Here is a 16111-nt window from a genome sequence, read left to right on the forward strand (position 1 = left end):
TCTCTGATCGACTAAAACTCGAATGTTTTCTTTGCAAAGATGGCTGGATGTGCTTTTGTTTTTCAGCGACAAACATCTTCAGTCACTCATCATTTGATGAGCGCTTCAGAAGCTTTAATAAACTATAAAGACTTCAAACATAATTTAGTGTAGGGCAGCACGGTGTTGTGGTGGTTAGTCGTGTCACCTCACAGCAGGTAGGTTCTGGGTTTGAATCCAGACTGGCCCCTTTCTGTGAGGAGCTTGCATGTTCTTCAGCTACTCTGACTTTTTCCCACAGTCTAAAGACATGCATAGGGTTAGCTTAATTTGTGATTCTAAATTGGCCCTAATTGTGAACGGTTATCTGTTTCTATGTGTTATCCCTGCAACACATTTGTGACCTGCTGTACCCTCCATCTTGCTCTATGACAGCTGGGATAGGGATAATGCCTAAGCTGAAAAAGACGGATGGAAAATAATTTCTAAAGTACAAGACCTCCAGTTGTGATTCTCCTCACACAACAATGAGTGATTGAATGACAGAAGACAACAGCAGGGAAAAGGAGAAGGGAGGGAATGGCAGGCAGGAGGTGCATGGGGTGGGGGGCGTCCTTTGTAGAGTGTGGAAAGGTCAATTAGACAGTTTACAGGACATTTCTGCACCTCACACACACACATCCTCAAACTTGCCCATCAGTTAGCATGATTTTGAATGCATCAGTTCTTGCTGAATTAGGGAGTGGCCTGTATCATAGCTACCTACGGTTATTTACATGTAATATATCTTTCAGGTCTTTGATTATTATTATAATAGCACACTGCTCTCTCTTTCTTTCTCTCTCTCTCTCTCTCTCTATATATATATATGTAAAGATCAAATTTTGTCATAGTTAAAATGACTTTATTTCTGAAGTGTCAACAGAATAAACGGGGAAAGAAGGAATTGAGCAAACACTGAACGGTGCCAAAGTGAGGAGATCAGTGGTGACAGAGGACAGGAGAGATGAAAGGGAGCAGAGAGGGATGAGAGGCTGAGGACAGGCTGGATGGGTTGTCTCCCATGGCAACTCTCTGTTGCTGATGGACGTGTTCACTCATGAATATTCATAGAGGTAAGAGGGGAGGGAGGGAGGTTCATACTAAATTCATGCCATTTTCAATTAAGCATATTTCAATTAGAGGGCAAGAGATTCATTTCATATCAATTAATGTGGTTTCAATAATACATACTTGAATTACAGGGAGGAGGAGAAAGAGGAAGACAGAAAGACGAATTGGAAAAATAAGGATGGGATTTTGTTAAAATACTTAGTGAAAAATGATTGAAGGACCTGAGACTTAGCGTTGAGGTCAGTGCTGGGGGACATTTGGGGAATGTGTGCCTTCTTGCTGAGAGCTGAAAAAAGGAATATCGCTCTCCTGCTGGTACATTAACAATAAAGCTACAGCCAAGTGCCAACAAGTTAAGTTTAATGGTACTTGATTATGAAGCCTGGTCTCTGAACACAATGAAGCTGATTGGTTGGTGTTTCAGGCAAGCCAATGTGGACTTTCGTACTTACACTTCCTATCTTTGAGGTTAGCCTTAGTGCTGTTGTGAATGCAGGAGTGTAAAAACTGCAGATCCTGGATCAAGTTCCTAAAAATGACCAAGGGCAAAAGTCTTTTTGTAACACCTCGTTTTCAAGCCTTGGGATGAACGTTTCTGCTGTAGGCTTTTAAACTGCACACTAAATGGTTAAAGACGGGTGTCTGACGAGTTCACAACCAATTAGCATGAAATAATCCTCCACTTTGAAATGTGATATGAAGGAGGTTTACAAAACAAACTTACAGTTTAATTCAATATGATTCAAAATTGGTGACTGAGCCCATAAACTCAACAAGTTCTGACAAGTCAGAAAGCTGTTTTCCACCAGAACTCTTTTTGTAACTGCAGCTGTTGGTTGGCCTTCAGACAGAATGCAGGTTTAAGGCAGTCATGCATTTGGCTTTATTTTATAATCTGGAAGCTCTAAAGCCATGTTTTATACTATAAAAGACAACTTTGTATAAATCATGGCCTTGTACTGTACCATCAAAACTGTATGGTTGGTGATTTAAAAAAAAAAAAACTGATGTACTTGGGTAATGGTAATAAGGGGGTCAAGTTAAGGACTTGGCTGTAGTGACTGATTTGGACTGTGTGGTGCTAGTGCCTTCTGGAACATTTTTCATGGGATTATATACTTTACTTGTAAAAGCTAATCAAGGATTATGTCTACCTAAAATATAGTCACTTTTGGCTACAAAAAACAAAACAATGACCCCCCTCAAAATACCATACAGTCCAAAAAACCCAAAAGGGCTGTTGTTGTTGTTGGTTTTTTTTAATGCAGTTCAGACTATTCAGGTTTTGCAGTCATGTGACCGTTAACCATGTGACTACTAACCACCATTAACTTGACAGGAATTTTGGACATGTGATGCTGTAGGTCAAGTTAATAAGGTCGCAGCCACACAGACCGTCTGGTAACCAATATTTGCAAGGAAATTAAATGTATATTGTGTTGGGGAGGAGTGGTTGCAGGAGGTTAATGACTGTGAAATCAACTGCAAAATCTCCAGTCACATAGGCCTGAAGACTGGTCTGAAGGTGAAACGTTCTCTATTTCCTGTTTGCGCCACACTTTTTGAAGTTTTACTACCGCTCAGCTCACAGTTAGCAAAGTGTTTGCAATTTTCTGATTTTGCCCTCTTGGAACCTCTTGGCAGCTGGTTGGGTGCTACATGTTTTTTTCTGGTTGTCAGATGACTGTCAATTATTAATTAAGTATAATAATTAATCATGAACAAATGCTTACCAACATTACCTCTAACATTCAGAGCATAATCTACTGTAAGCTTTAGGCTCCTATTTTTATATATTATGGTATTATAATTTAACACTGAAATTCAGCATCATCTTCTATTTAAATCTGCAAGAAAGAGATAAAAAGATCTTTCTTTCTGCTCAATGTCACATGAGAAACCTGAACAGCCATAGGTGAGCACAGTTTAGCATAACACTTATACAATTATATGATTGCATTAATACGATTAATGCAGCGGTATCAATGCAATGCAATTAGATTTTCCAGGAGTTCAACATTTCACAAACTAGCTCCATAATTAAGTCTAAACACGTTGTTTTGTCCTGTTCTTTTTCACAGTTTTTCAGAACTTACCTTGTAGTGAAGGACACACAACACTCACGCCACAGAAAAGAAGAAGTGTGTGTTGCAGTGCTCCTGCAGAGATATGGAGGTTAACCTTGTGCTGAAGGTTATGTTATTCTCAAATGAGAGGCTGTGGCTCACCTTGGCTAATCACGCTGTGACATTTTATCCGTTAGAATTCGTTTTTTCACCTACAATATTAAATGTATTTTCATGTATTAGGAAAATAATAAAAAGGTTACCTGTTAATACAAGTTCTGTTTTGCTCACTGACATTGATTTCTAATCAAACACTCGGTCTGGATTCTCTTAGTAACAACAACACTGCATTAGAGTATTGGCATGATAGAAATCAATACATGTGTTAACTATTATGTAACTATCTGGGACAAGATTTGAGGCATTAGTGTACAGTGACAGGGTTGCAATAACAATAAGAAGCTTAAAGACTCTCACCCATGACCCATGACTGTCTTGTATATAGATTGAATAAAAATTATGAAGAGCTGCCGTCACCAACTGGTTTCCACAGGAGCTGCTTATAGATGAGCTAATTTTCCATTTGGAGGTGTTCTAAATGGACAGTGCAGTGTGTTGCCATTTATGCTTTGCAGGAATTTAGCCAAGAGTAATTGTTAGTATAGTTCCATATATTACAATATATAAACTAAAAATGTGTTAATAAAATGTAAAAGGAATATACTAGTGCTGTCAGCTTCAATCTCGTTAAAATGGCGTTAATGCCAATAACCATGCGTGGGCCTGCATGGCGTCAATACGTTAGCGCGGTTAGCGGGCACGGGGCAATCCATGCTAACCTGCTAACGTATTTGCCGCGTTAATGCGGTTATGACGTTAACGTAATTTTAATGAGATTTATGCCGACAGCACTAGTATATACACTGTGTAATACTGCAACACATTTTAAAGTCAATTAAAAAGATAAAATCTGACACTGTTAGCTTGCTAGTTAGCGCTAGCATTTCCATCATAGCTGACAACCGTAAACTACATATATAATAGGCCTAGCCACTGTGACCTTAATTATTGGATACTGAACCTCTGGTAGGAAACTTTGAGCTGATTGTTTTTGCAGTCACCATCTTGGTGTTTTGAAACTGGGTGTGATGAGCCTGAATTTAAAGATGTGACATACTCAACGGGACTGTAGTTATAGCTGTAAATCAATGAGCCCACCCTTCCTAATATTCTGTATTAATGATCACAGTTTACAAAATAAACTTTATATTATGTTCATTATGGCTTTAAAATAATGATTGGGTCTATAAATCATGTTTACTAGGATCACAGAGCAAGTGAGCCAAAAGCTATTTCCTTATAGATTTCTATTCATATCTTTCTGCAAACAAAAGTGTTGCCCCCTGCTGGTCATGAAAAAGAAAGCAGGTTAAGACAATTCCATGTTATCTTCACTTCACAGTCCCACAAACGACATCTGACTTTTATACAGTCTATTCTGACATGGTATAGGCTATGTTTCCTCCTGGCTGAGCCAATATTGCAACAAATAAGGATGAGAAGTGTACAAATAACTTTTGACCATTACACCATTGTCACCAACATCAATCACCAGCCACATGGAAGTCCTGAAAACCACATGTAACGTTCTTTAACAACGAAACAATTTCCACGGTGACAGTGATTGATCTCATTCAAGGTGCCTGTCATGAGTGTTACAGTTAAGAGTTCTGTAGTGTTGCTATTTTGTCTGGTTGTCTAATTCTTTGTGAGCTTATGGGCCCAGGTTTCCTGTCTGTTCTGATAAGTAAATATCCACCATGATATAGGAGGTAAAGGACAAAGTTTACGAATAATAAAATAAAATATGGCGAATTTAAGCGAGAAGTATCAGAAAGTTACACAGGACAACGAACATGTGTCGTGTGTATTTCTGTTTTCGCTGGAGATGTGTTGTTCTTTACAGTTTTTCACTACTGGGCTCTCTCTCTCTCTCTCTCTCTCTCTGCTGCGCACGCGGTGCTACAGAGACAGGACGCGAGGGCACAGGCGCGTGCGCTTGTTGTGCGCTCTTTGTTTTATTGGCGTGCGACTCCGTCGAATCACTTGAAAGAGGTCCACCTTTAAACGGAAACCTAGCCAATCTCCGGGTCGGAGAGGCGGGCTTTATGCAAATGTGTTGGCAAGGGAGACGCAGCGGTTCATTCATCTGCTTCCAGAGAGAGAGGTGAGTTAACGCGAAGGTTATTTTACATAAGGGAACAACTGTTTTGGAGAAAAACACCGCCGCGAGAATAGCTGGAAAGAAAAAGAGAGGCTTTTGTTTTCTGGCTGAAAGGAGCTTAATCTTCTTCCACGCGTTACAGGGTAAGTGGAGGACATTTATTTGGCATATTTGTAAATACTCTGTTTTCATCGTCATATTAACGTGCACAGGTAGTAGTGAAAATGTGTCAAATCTGCCTTTAATTTCTAAAAAAGAGATTAAAACAAGAAGTCATGGACACTATTTTGCTGTTGGCTGTTATCCAGAAAGGATGAACTTAACTCTCTCCCCTGTTTGTATCACTGTGATAATTTGTCACTGCAAATGAATCAAAGTCGGTGTTTTAGGTAGACTGGACTGTATTTGTTGAGCAAATAGAGCTTCAAGTGTTTTGCTCAAGGACACTTGGGGCTGTAGAGGCAATTGAACTTGGGTCCACGTTTCCCTGTTCAAAACAAAAGAGGCACTCTGGTGATGACAGCAGTCATTATCACCCTGGCGTTTGTTACATTTGGTGAGTCATTTTTAAAGAATATGCTGTTTTCTTCTGCCTTTACCTGAAAATGCAGCTTTGGGAAGTCAGAGCTAGGATGCCCTTCATGCTGTAGGAGCAATAAGTGGCTGAACAAAATAAAGCTCCCTCCGTGTTTCAAGACTGAAACTGGACTCTGACTGTGTTCTGTTAATGGCTTGATATAAGCATGCAAAAGGTAGTTGCGTATCCTGCTGTTTTTAGCGAATACATGGAGGCTCTGACTGCCCCCTGAGTGGATCGTTGCGCTAAATGTAACAAGTGCTGTATATCAGGAGTCAGTGTTTGTGTGTTTGTGTGTTTGCCAGAGAAAACTGTATCCATGAGTCATTTGTTGCTGACCTGTGAGAGTGCAGAGTGAGGCAGATATGGGTGATCAAAGCAGGCTGAGCTGGTGGTTTAGTTTTATCTACATAATTCAGTCCTCTGGATGATACCAGGACAATCAATAAGACCAGCTTTAAATGAGTGTGTGTGTGTGTGTGTGTGTGAGTGCTTGTTCACATCACTGGTGGCCTCCTGGGCTTCAAACAGTCAAATCACATGCATCAAAGTATTGCACCGTGTGTTTCTATCTGTATTTCTATGATAAGTCTGCACATAATATATGGTGTTTGAGATAATTTAAAAAATGCATTATTACATAAAAATAACAAGACACAAGCACATCTGTGATGGTATGGTTGTGGCAGTGACAAATAATTTTGGCTTTGCAGTCCTTTGGCTGCTGGCCTTTAACTGAGGAGCAGACCCACACGGTACACTTTCACTGCTCTGTTTTGTTTTTAAGTTTAAGATTTGAGTTTTTTTAATGCACCGATTGACTGGCCAGGGGCTGGGATCGGCCAGTTTCCAGCATGGTTGGCCAGGACTGGTGACTAGCCAGTCAGGCTCATCTGTGTCCCATTATGAGCCATTTTGTTTCATTCATGTGCAACACACGCACAGCTGCACAGGTAAATAGTTGTGCTAACACTCACAGCCAAATGCCAACATAATATTAGTGTAAAAGTTTTATTGTAACTGCAGTTATAATGTTTTCCAAAGTAAACTGTCCAGAACCACAAACCTAATACAAAACTTAAATCACCATTGCCCTGGCGAACATGGACATTTTAATAAGCCAACAAAGGCAAAGTTGCTAAAGCTATCCAAAGCACAGATTCAAACATGAGCCATCAGTGTGGGATCAACAGGTGTGAGGAAAATCATGGAGTCAAGTAGAAAAGGGGCGATGTGGTAAAGTTATAAACACACTGAAAAATAATGTAAGTAGCTGACTTTTGTTCTGTCATATAAATGCTTTGGTTTGGTAAGGTAGGATGTTTTGGGTAAAGGTGGGCGTACAGCAACGTACATTAGCAGAACAGAGTAGTGAGAAAAGATCCCATAAGTCGCTAGAGTTTGGGAGAAGTTGTAAAGATTAATCACTTTTTATTTTGAAAATTAAAATGCTGCATTAAACATAATTTGCTTGTATTTGCTTTTAGTTATAGAAAATCGATATCAGCAGATCACAAAAAACAGAACTTCAAATTGGCCGGGAAAATGACCGTTGGAGAATCTCTGCTGTTAGCCACCAAGACCCAGATGTGCATGGATGTTGTCATGGTCTCTAAAAAATGTCCCATGACTTCTAAATTTGTTCTTCAGGACTATGGAAAGATTTCTGAAAAAAGAAAGGACACAATTTCATGAGTGAAAGTTAGGGTTGCAATGATTCATCCTTTCCGAGTTCCACTAGGATACACATACGCTGACTTAGGCTAACTGCCGATAACAAGGACCAGTTTTATATTACAGTTTGTAATAAATTGGGAGCCATTCTGTATTTTTAATATTTAAAAAAAGGTTTTAAAGTTTTAAATTATATTTCAGTCTCATTGTGTGTAACATGGTGAACTTATTAATACGGGCCTTTGGCCAGTCCAAACCTATGGCTTTTAGAGGTGTTGAGGTGAAAGTGTGTTCTTTCACTTTTCAACCATTTTTAGCTGTAAAGAGGCTTTTTATCTTTCACATTTTGACCATTTCTCAACATTTAGATGCAAAGTCATCTTCTGCAGCTTCTGTCACACAAGTTTTTGCTCACTGGGTATCAATTTATGGTTAAATTGTCTTTAAGTATGTAAAGGAAAACAAAATATAACAGTTAAAAATATCTTGAATAATGCTGTGAAGCTCTGGCGTTTCACAGTAATTTCCTTATTTTCTCAACTATTCCGTTTTAATAACTACTGATTTACTTTTTTTCCTCGTATTTGTCTCCTTTTAAATACAGAGAAGTAAAATAAATTCATACATTAAAATTTTTAACCCCTGGTCTAGATGATTTCAGTGTGACCTGCAGGTTTGTTCTCCCACTGTATTTAGAAATCCGCTCCATTGAGCGACATGGGACTAACATTAGCATAAACACTGTATGCTGGAAGCCTCGTGGCATGGTTTTCTATGCCTGTGCAGCTCCTGTCGGTGTAATGTGTAGGTGGCTCGGTACTTTTGTTCAGATTAGCAGTTTGGTTGCAGTATCATTCGTTACATTGGTAGTCATTCAGTTGCTCACTCATAGTTTAGAAATGTATGACGTAGCTCAGTGGCTATTAACCACCATTATGCCAGTTGTTGCTACGAGTTGACATTCGACGGTCGCTAGTTGTGATAGGATATTCAATAATTTGCTATGTATTGAAAAAATTGTTGGACCTTTTGCCGTTGGCTTCTTCGGTCCTGTAGAAGAAGATCCGTCCTTATTGGTTTTTCTGGGAATCGTTGTACTACTAATGGATGGCTAAGTAAGCATCAAACATGTTCAACTGAATGGCACAGTTCCATAAATCAGCTCACGGCTACAATAGCTAGCTTTGAATGAGCATCAGAATAGCTGGGTGCATCCCTACGCCAATAACCCCAGATCCTAATCTGGTGAAACACGGCAAAGGCCACCTTACAAAACATCTGATTGGCTCCTGCATCCGGTTCAAAGCATTAGGGGTATCCTGAAGTTGTATTTTTATCTGTCTACCATCTTCGAACATGGCTTTCATTTTGATCTTAACTACACACTTGTAATGTTTCGTGACTGCATCTTACATGATTGTTATGTTTACATCACCCAAAGTACTTAAAAAAGTCCAGTAGGTGTCTCCAGGGCCACATGTTACCAGGATGACTTGTGGAAAGACAGAAAATTCACAAGGTGAAAACGGTATCAGCTACAGTACTGTGGCTGATTGCAAAACTGCCATGTTTGTTACTTCGCTTCAGAGCAATCCATAGCACGGACATTTATTTTGATGTCCGTGTACTCATTACATAACAGGAGCAGCAGGCTGTTCCCTAAACATTTGGTAAGTTGATCACCTGATCTTTGCAGCATTGTTAAACACAGCCGAAGCGCCACTGTTATTTCCAACAGTGGGTGGAAAGAAGCTGGAGTTACACACAACAGCTGAGTGAGTGACAGATCACTGGATAGGAAAACACATTATTATCGTTACATGCTCTTCCCCCCGGAAAGAATGACCTATTGATCCACTTTCTGTGTAGTACAATAATATCAGCTCGCAGGAACATGTTACACTACAATTTTCTGTATGTGACTGTTCATTTGAATGTGTTGTTTGTTTTTCCAGTGTCCCCCCCCCCCCCTTTTTTTCATGTCCTACATCTGTGGATAAAAGATGCACTGACCCCCCCCCTCCCCCCACACTTCCCCCTCTTTTTAATTCTCTCCCCTTGTATCACTTCCATTTTGTTGTAAGCCTGTGGCCAGGTGTACTGTGCATCTGTCTCATGCATCACTGGCTCAGTGTGTGCTTTGTGTTTGTGAGGGCGGCTGGCATGAGCTGCTGCATGCGCGTCTCTTGACTGATTGATTCGTCCATTCCTGTCTCGTGCTTTATTAGCCAGGGAGGCAGATGTTGCGGTAGAAAAAAATTACTGTGGCAAGGGAGTGGGGGGCACAGTCCTAGCTGTCTGCTTCTGAATGGCTGACATTGGCTGAGGGAAAACAAAGGAATGTTGAGTGAAGGAGTTAGGTATTATTGATGAATAACTAATGAACACCCACAGTTACTAATGGACACCGCTGTTAGAGGCTCCCTCCCACACTTTAAAATAAGCAGTTTATGTGAGCCTTGATACTAAAATTGTCCTTAGTTGTTAAAGTGTCTGACTCCTCTGTCTGTCAGCCATGTGATCGTCTCTTATCTGGACACAAACTTTCTACCCTTATTTTCATGTCCCTAAAAACATTTTTTGTGCACTTGGTCTCATAGGTGCTGATTAATTTCTGTGTTCAGGAAATCACACGTTGGTGGTGGAATCATGAGTCTTGCATGTGAAGGTTTTTTCCCTTTTTCATCTGTGAGTTATTAGTTATGTTAATTTGTAATTAATTACCACTATAAACTGTCTTTTGGGTCACACAGGCCTAGAGACTGGTTGGTGACTGCCTGTCAAACAGTGATTGCTAGTGAACAATGTGAATTCTCTCAGTGGTTGCCAGTTGGTTGGTGTTGGATGAAATTAATCACAAAAGTATGCAGTGCACTGAAAATATTCTTGTGATCGCTTTGATCATCAACAAATTGTTCAGATGCCGACTTGTCAGCAACAACTTGCCAACTGCTCTCTAATCAACAGTAAGACTGTGAATAATGCGATGCAAACTGGAAGTAGGGACCATTTTGTTGTGCCTTTTGAAATATTTTGGTTCAATTGTAAGATAAAATTTTTACTTTTAATATTCTCTGTTTTTGGTCAGACTTTTTCAATAGCTTAGAGAGTAAATGTCAAGTGTTTGCAGATCTGTCAGTATCTGCCATGCAAGCTCCAGGCGATCATGGCAATCTGCTAACGACCAATGCAGTTGCACTAGTCCCCTTATTCCTCCAAATCTGTCTAACTATTTCACAACTGAAAGAATTAAATAAAATACAATTTTATTTATATATCACCAAATCACAACAAGAGTTGCCTTAAGGCGCTTTATATTGTAAGGTAGACTCTACAATAATACATACAGAGTAAAACCCAACAATCATATGACCCCCTATGAGCAAGCACTTTGGCGACTGTGGGAAGGAAAAACTCCCTTTTAACAGGAAGAAACCTCCAGCAGAACCAGGCTCAGGGAGGGGCGGGGCCATTTGCTGGTTGACTGGTTGGGGGTGAGAGAAGGAAGACTCATAGGGGAATGTATGATTTTCTTTTCTACCTTTTTAAATGTTGGAATATTTTTATATGAACCTATCAATGAAGAAAATGACTAAGGAGGTATATATTGTGATATTCTGAGTTAGTGACAATCTTTTAAACAATAATTTGGCCACCGGGTACAGTAATTCCAATATTTTATATAATTTAATTATGAGTTTTTTTTTTAATATCTTTTGCTAAATCAAGAAAACAGATACATCTTGAGTATTACAAGTTATTCATCACACTGTTGAAACAGTTAACTAAATGTAAACACATTCAGCAAAAGTCCGACATATCAGAAAATGTATTTGTTGATACTTGCTGATACCAGTCAACAATGCTAATATCAGTTGATGCTGACATCCATCTGATTTAGTGGTGTACCCCTAAAAGTGACAGGCTGAAATGTGTTCACCAAGTATGATTTCCAATTATTTCTTGTATCCAAACTTAGAAAGTGTCTACCTTTAATAGTGAGCAGCCATTCAGTTTAGTTTGTTCTATGTGGTTAAGGTCTATGCAGATGTTTCAGGCTGAGCTAATTTTAAACACTTTATATTCTGTTTAATCTACAGTGATAATTTATAAAATCGCATGTTTGTAGGAGCTGTCCTCTGATGACCACACATCTAAAAAAAACAAACAGCTTTTAATAGTTAAATATGAATTAAAATTTAATATGATGTTTTAGCAAAGTAGGTAGTTAAACATAGTTTAACAGACACAGTTATTTCTCAGAGATATTATTCTTAATCTTCTTCATCTTCCTTGTTTTTTTGAACACAAGATGGCAGTGTCCCATGTCAGCTTCCAGTGAGAATTTTGGTACCTAAAAAGAGAGCTGCCTCAAGAACCTCCAACAAAGTCCAGTTGCAAAATATGCAAGAAAATGGTTCCATCGAAACATGAAAAGAACAAACTTATTTCATCACTTGAGGCAAAAACACCATCACATACTATCAGGTTATAAAGACAGACAAAGGGGGAAATATTAGCTACTGGTGACATGTGGCCCAAAAGTAAACAACAGTTTCCATATAGACACAGAGAGAAGAGAGAGTACAAACCACAATATTTATCCCCACAGTTGCTGGAATACTTAAGACAACAATTAAAGAAATAGACAACAATTAGTGCAGCAGTCAGAAATGAATCATCCAGACTTCAAAAAATGTGCAGCAATTGTGGCAATAAATAAAATACTGATCTTTTAGATATGATGGTAAAAGGTTAGATGAGAAAATGATTTATAAGGGTACATTCACACAGCTGTTTTGTCCCCTGTGTTTCTCCCCAGGCTTTCCTAGTCCTAAATTAGCATTTGAACAGTGTTGAGGTGAGCTGTGTTTCTATAGCAATCTGTCCTTACTGCAGCACGTACCATGCTATGATATAACCTGATATGGAGATTAAATATGAGACTATATTTGCAGGAAACAACATGTCCTTTTATAATTGTAAGAAGTCATTTTGTGCCTTATATAAGAGACATTAACCTCTGCAATCCTGCTGTTGTGGGCTGTCTCTCCCTCAGTTTCTCTCCAGAGACGGAGATGTACCAAGGCCAATACACCTCCGCCGTTCGTCTGTGCCTCAGAATTTGCATTAAATGGGATTAATACCACTACATTAACTAAGTGCAAGATGAAATAGTCATTTCTGATGCCACTTGAAGGTGCCAGGGTTAATAACTTTTCTGGAAAATCCTGCTTACTAATAGTTCTTCTAAGATTTAGCTATGTAATGACTCTCAAACATCATGGTCTGGGTTCATACCTCAAATGTTGGGTGCATGGTTTTAGTTCATAGCTCATTTTAAGGAATAGAGCTAGCATGCAGCTAGCTGACATCACATCTCACACTTTTCTACTGTCTTTTATAGACAGTATAAAAGATGGCTGTACCCTCGAGCTAAGCATGTTTGCCACTGCCATCTTGGTTTTTTGGAACCAGAGCTAACAAATAAGTGACAGATCTCACTGTGAAACTCTGTGCTTATTGGTTCATAGATTTATGCAGGGCAAGAAGTCTTTTTGCAACTACGAGATTTGTTTCCTTCGTTAAATATCATGCCTCTTTAAGGCACTTATATCTGGGCTTCACTTTTCAGTCAAAAGTCAGCTTATGTCAAAAAGGGCAACAGAAAGCACAAATAACTTGTCAACTTTTCACATAGAGGACATTTAGCCTTTTTTCCCCTCCTCTAACATTTTATCATATGACTGCACGAGAATTGAATCAGTTTGGATGTTTTCCACAGTGTAATGGCCCTCTCTTCACTTCAGCAATATCTAATCAAAACACATCAGCGTCACGCGGGATGTGGAAGACTCTGGTACATATTTAGATTTTCAATAAAATCACAGATCCAGCTCATATATCTGTCAGCCATTTCGCCAGGTCCAATTGGCAGAGGGACTATTTCGATTGGCCGAAAGCCTCATTCTCCATCCCGGATGGTGGCTTGGCAGTGAGCTGGGCAGCTGTTGTCAAGGCGACATATTGTTCAATTTCATTTTTGATGACTTGGTCTGCTGCCATAAAGACCATTCAGGTTGGGGTTTCTCATTCACATATCAATAGGAAGGCAGTCCATGTCTCATCGGACATCTCTGTCTTCTTTTATTCACTTCCTTTGCTTTCTCTATTGAAAAGACACACACACACACACACACACACTGGACCGTGCAGTTCATAGGGAGGCTGGTATTGGACTGGTATGTGATTGATTGTTCCTCTATTGCTGCTACGGTCCATCGTACTTTTTCCACTCTCACAAAGGTTATTGCCACTGCAAACACTGAGCACACACACAGACACACACACACACACACACACACAGACAAAACTAAAGACTGTAAGAGTGCCCAGCTTGCCATTTTTTCTTCCTTTCCAACTCAATTACAGCTTTTGCCAGCTAATCATTTTCAGTCGCTGGGACGCCAACACATTGTCCCCTCTGGGATCTGTTTGGTTAAAGCCAAGCCCGCATGAGCCTCATCATAATGACTGTGTATTCACCCTTGTTTTGTTCCTTGTGTGTAGTCTCTTGAGCATCTGTGAAAAAAAATATTTGGACTCCATCAAAGAACTGTGTGAATTCAAATAAAGTATTGAGCATCTGTGAAGCAAGAGAGCGATCAAAACATAAAAGAGAATTAGAAAAAAATATTTATATGTAAATGAATAAATAAATCTGTTTTTTGGGAAAACAATCGGCAGCCATGAAGGGTGAAAAAGTTTCACTAACGTGAAAACTAAAAAACTGCAGTTTCTTGAATGACCACTGGAGGCTGTCTCCCAAAGCTAGTCAGTCTCCATAGAGACGCCCAACTAAACAACACTGAAAAGCATGTTTACAGAGCAGGACAAAATCAGCTATTGGTTTTAATATTGGGTGAATTATTTTATTCATATTATTCTATTACAATAAAAATTATTCTATTATTATTCTTCCATTGGCATGGCTGCTTTGACTGAGGTGTGCTGGTATAGGCAGCTGTAGCTGATTTCAGCATTGGCTAGATAGAGTACCAAATCTGGGCATTTTGCCCTTGCATAGCAGCACCTGTCACGAATCGGCTGTGCGCAGCACGCAGTAAACGACCCAAACGCAGACTCATTGGCAGAACATGAACTCAAAACACAGCTTTATTTGCTGAGAATAGAAAATAATAACAAAAACATGGGGAAACGCACAACTGTGAGGGAGAACGCAACACTGAACGGAGGGAGGCAGAGGATTAAATACACAGTACAATGATGAGGGAACAGAAAACACATGGGGAACACAGTTGACACAAGTTAGACATGACGAGACCAGGGATGATAAACTAAACGCACTGAACACGGAACATATGACCTTCACAATAAAACAGGAAATCAAAGAACGCAAGACTGAGAGAGGACTGGAGGAACAGCAGACGAGAGGGCCATGACGGGCCGGGGGACACAAGCGGTCACATAAACACAGAGAGACACAGGGCAAAGACACAAGGGGGAACCTAATAATCCAAGAACTAAACAGGGACTGTAAGAAACTCCAAAATAGAATAACTATGACTATAAATGAACCTGAACATAAACCATAATACAAAATATTATCAAAACACACACAAATGACCCAGAACCGTGACAGCGCCATCCTGTTTGGGGCAACAGCAGACACTTCTAACTTGACTAGTGGTAAATCTGAGGTGTACACCAGTTTAGTTGCATAAAACAACTACTCTGACATAGGGCTGTTCGATATAACGATATATATCGGATGACGATATAAAAACGTCTGTCGTTTCATTTTATGTTATCGTTTGTTTCGTGGTGTCGCAAAATAAACTGTTTACGGCAATATTTTTTCACTGTTTTGATGGTCACTGAAGTGGCTATATTAATTTCTTAAAGTTCTCTCTTTCACTTATATTTAATATAGCAACACTACGGACGGCCAAGCGCCTGTTTTTATGTGTTGACGTTAGCAGCAAGGACGGTAAAACCATCGTGTGTCCGCTTGTTTATTTTCCACATAAACCTTTCACAATAAAGCTCAAGATCCTGTTGAGACTTTTCAAAATAAACTGAATCACGTGAAATAGTATGCAAATATTGACGAATGAGAAGCAACAAAGAGTCGTCACATGCTAAAAAATAAACCTTAGACTCAAACGTTAGAACAGGCTTTTCCCCGCAGCATGCCGTGTAATAAATACTCACAAAGAAAACGGCGGCTGTTAAAACTTATGTCTAAAAATGTATAGTTTCATGCATCGGTTAAAACACTCGACTCCAGGTATATGACGCCCAGCTGGAAACACTTCACGCAAGTCGAGCTGCCCGAGATTCACATAATTTACCGAAAATGTTCAATTTTTGTGATTTATATCGTTACCGGACGATAGATGTCTTTTATCGGGATATGAGATTTTGGTCATATCGCACAGCCCTACTCTGACATTG

At 39.5% G+C, this 16111-nt stretch overlaps 1 protein-coding gene across 1 annotated transcript in view; it reads left to right on the plus strand.

Annotated features, from left to right (window-relative positions):
- The first annotated feature begins 5350 nt into the window (after positions 1 to 5350).
- LOC146493697 (hippocalcin-like protein 4) overlaps positions 5351 to 16111 on the plus strand; it is a 28516-nt gene continuing 17755 nt past the window's right edge. The window contains exon 1 of the mRNA XM_085148784.1: positions 5351 to 5525. The gene's annotated coding sequence lies outside the window, so the exon portion shown is untranslated. The remainder of the gene's footprint in view (positions 5526 to 16111) is intronic.

This window comes from Neolamprologus multifasciatus, chromosome 22 (assembly GCF_963576455.1).
Source record: "Neolamprologus multifasciatus chromosome 22, fNeoMul1.2, whole genome shotgun sequence".
NCBI lineage: Eukaryota > Metazoa > Chordata > Actinopteri > Cichliformes > Cichlidae > Neolamprologus > Neolamprologus multifasciatus.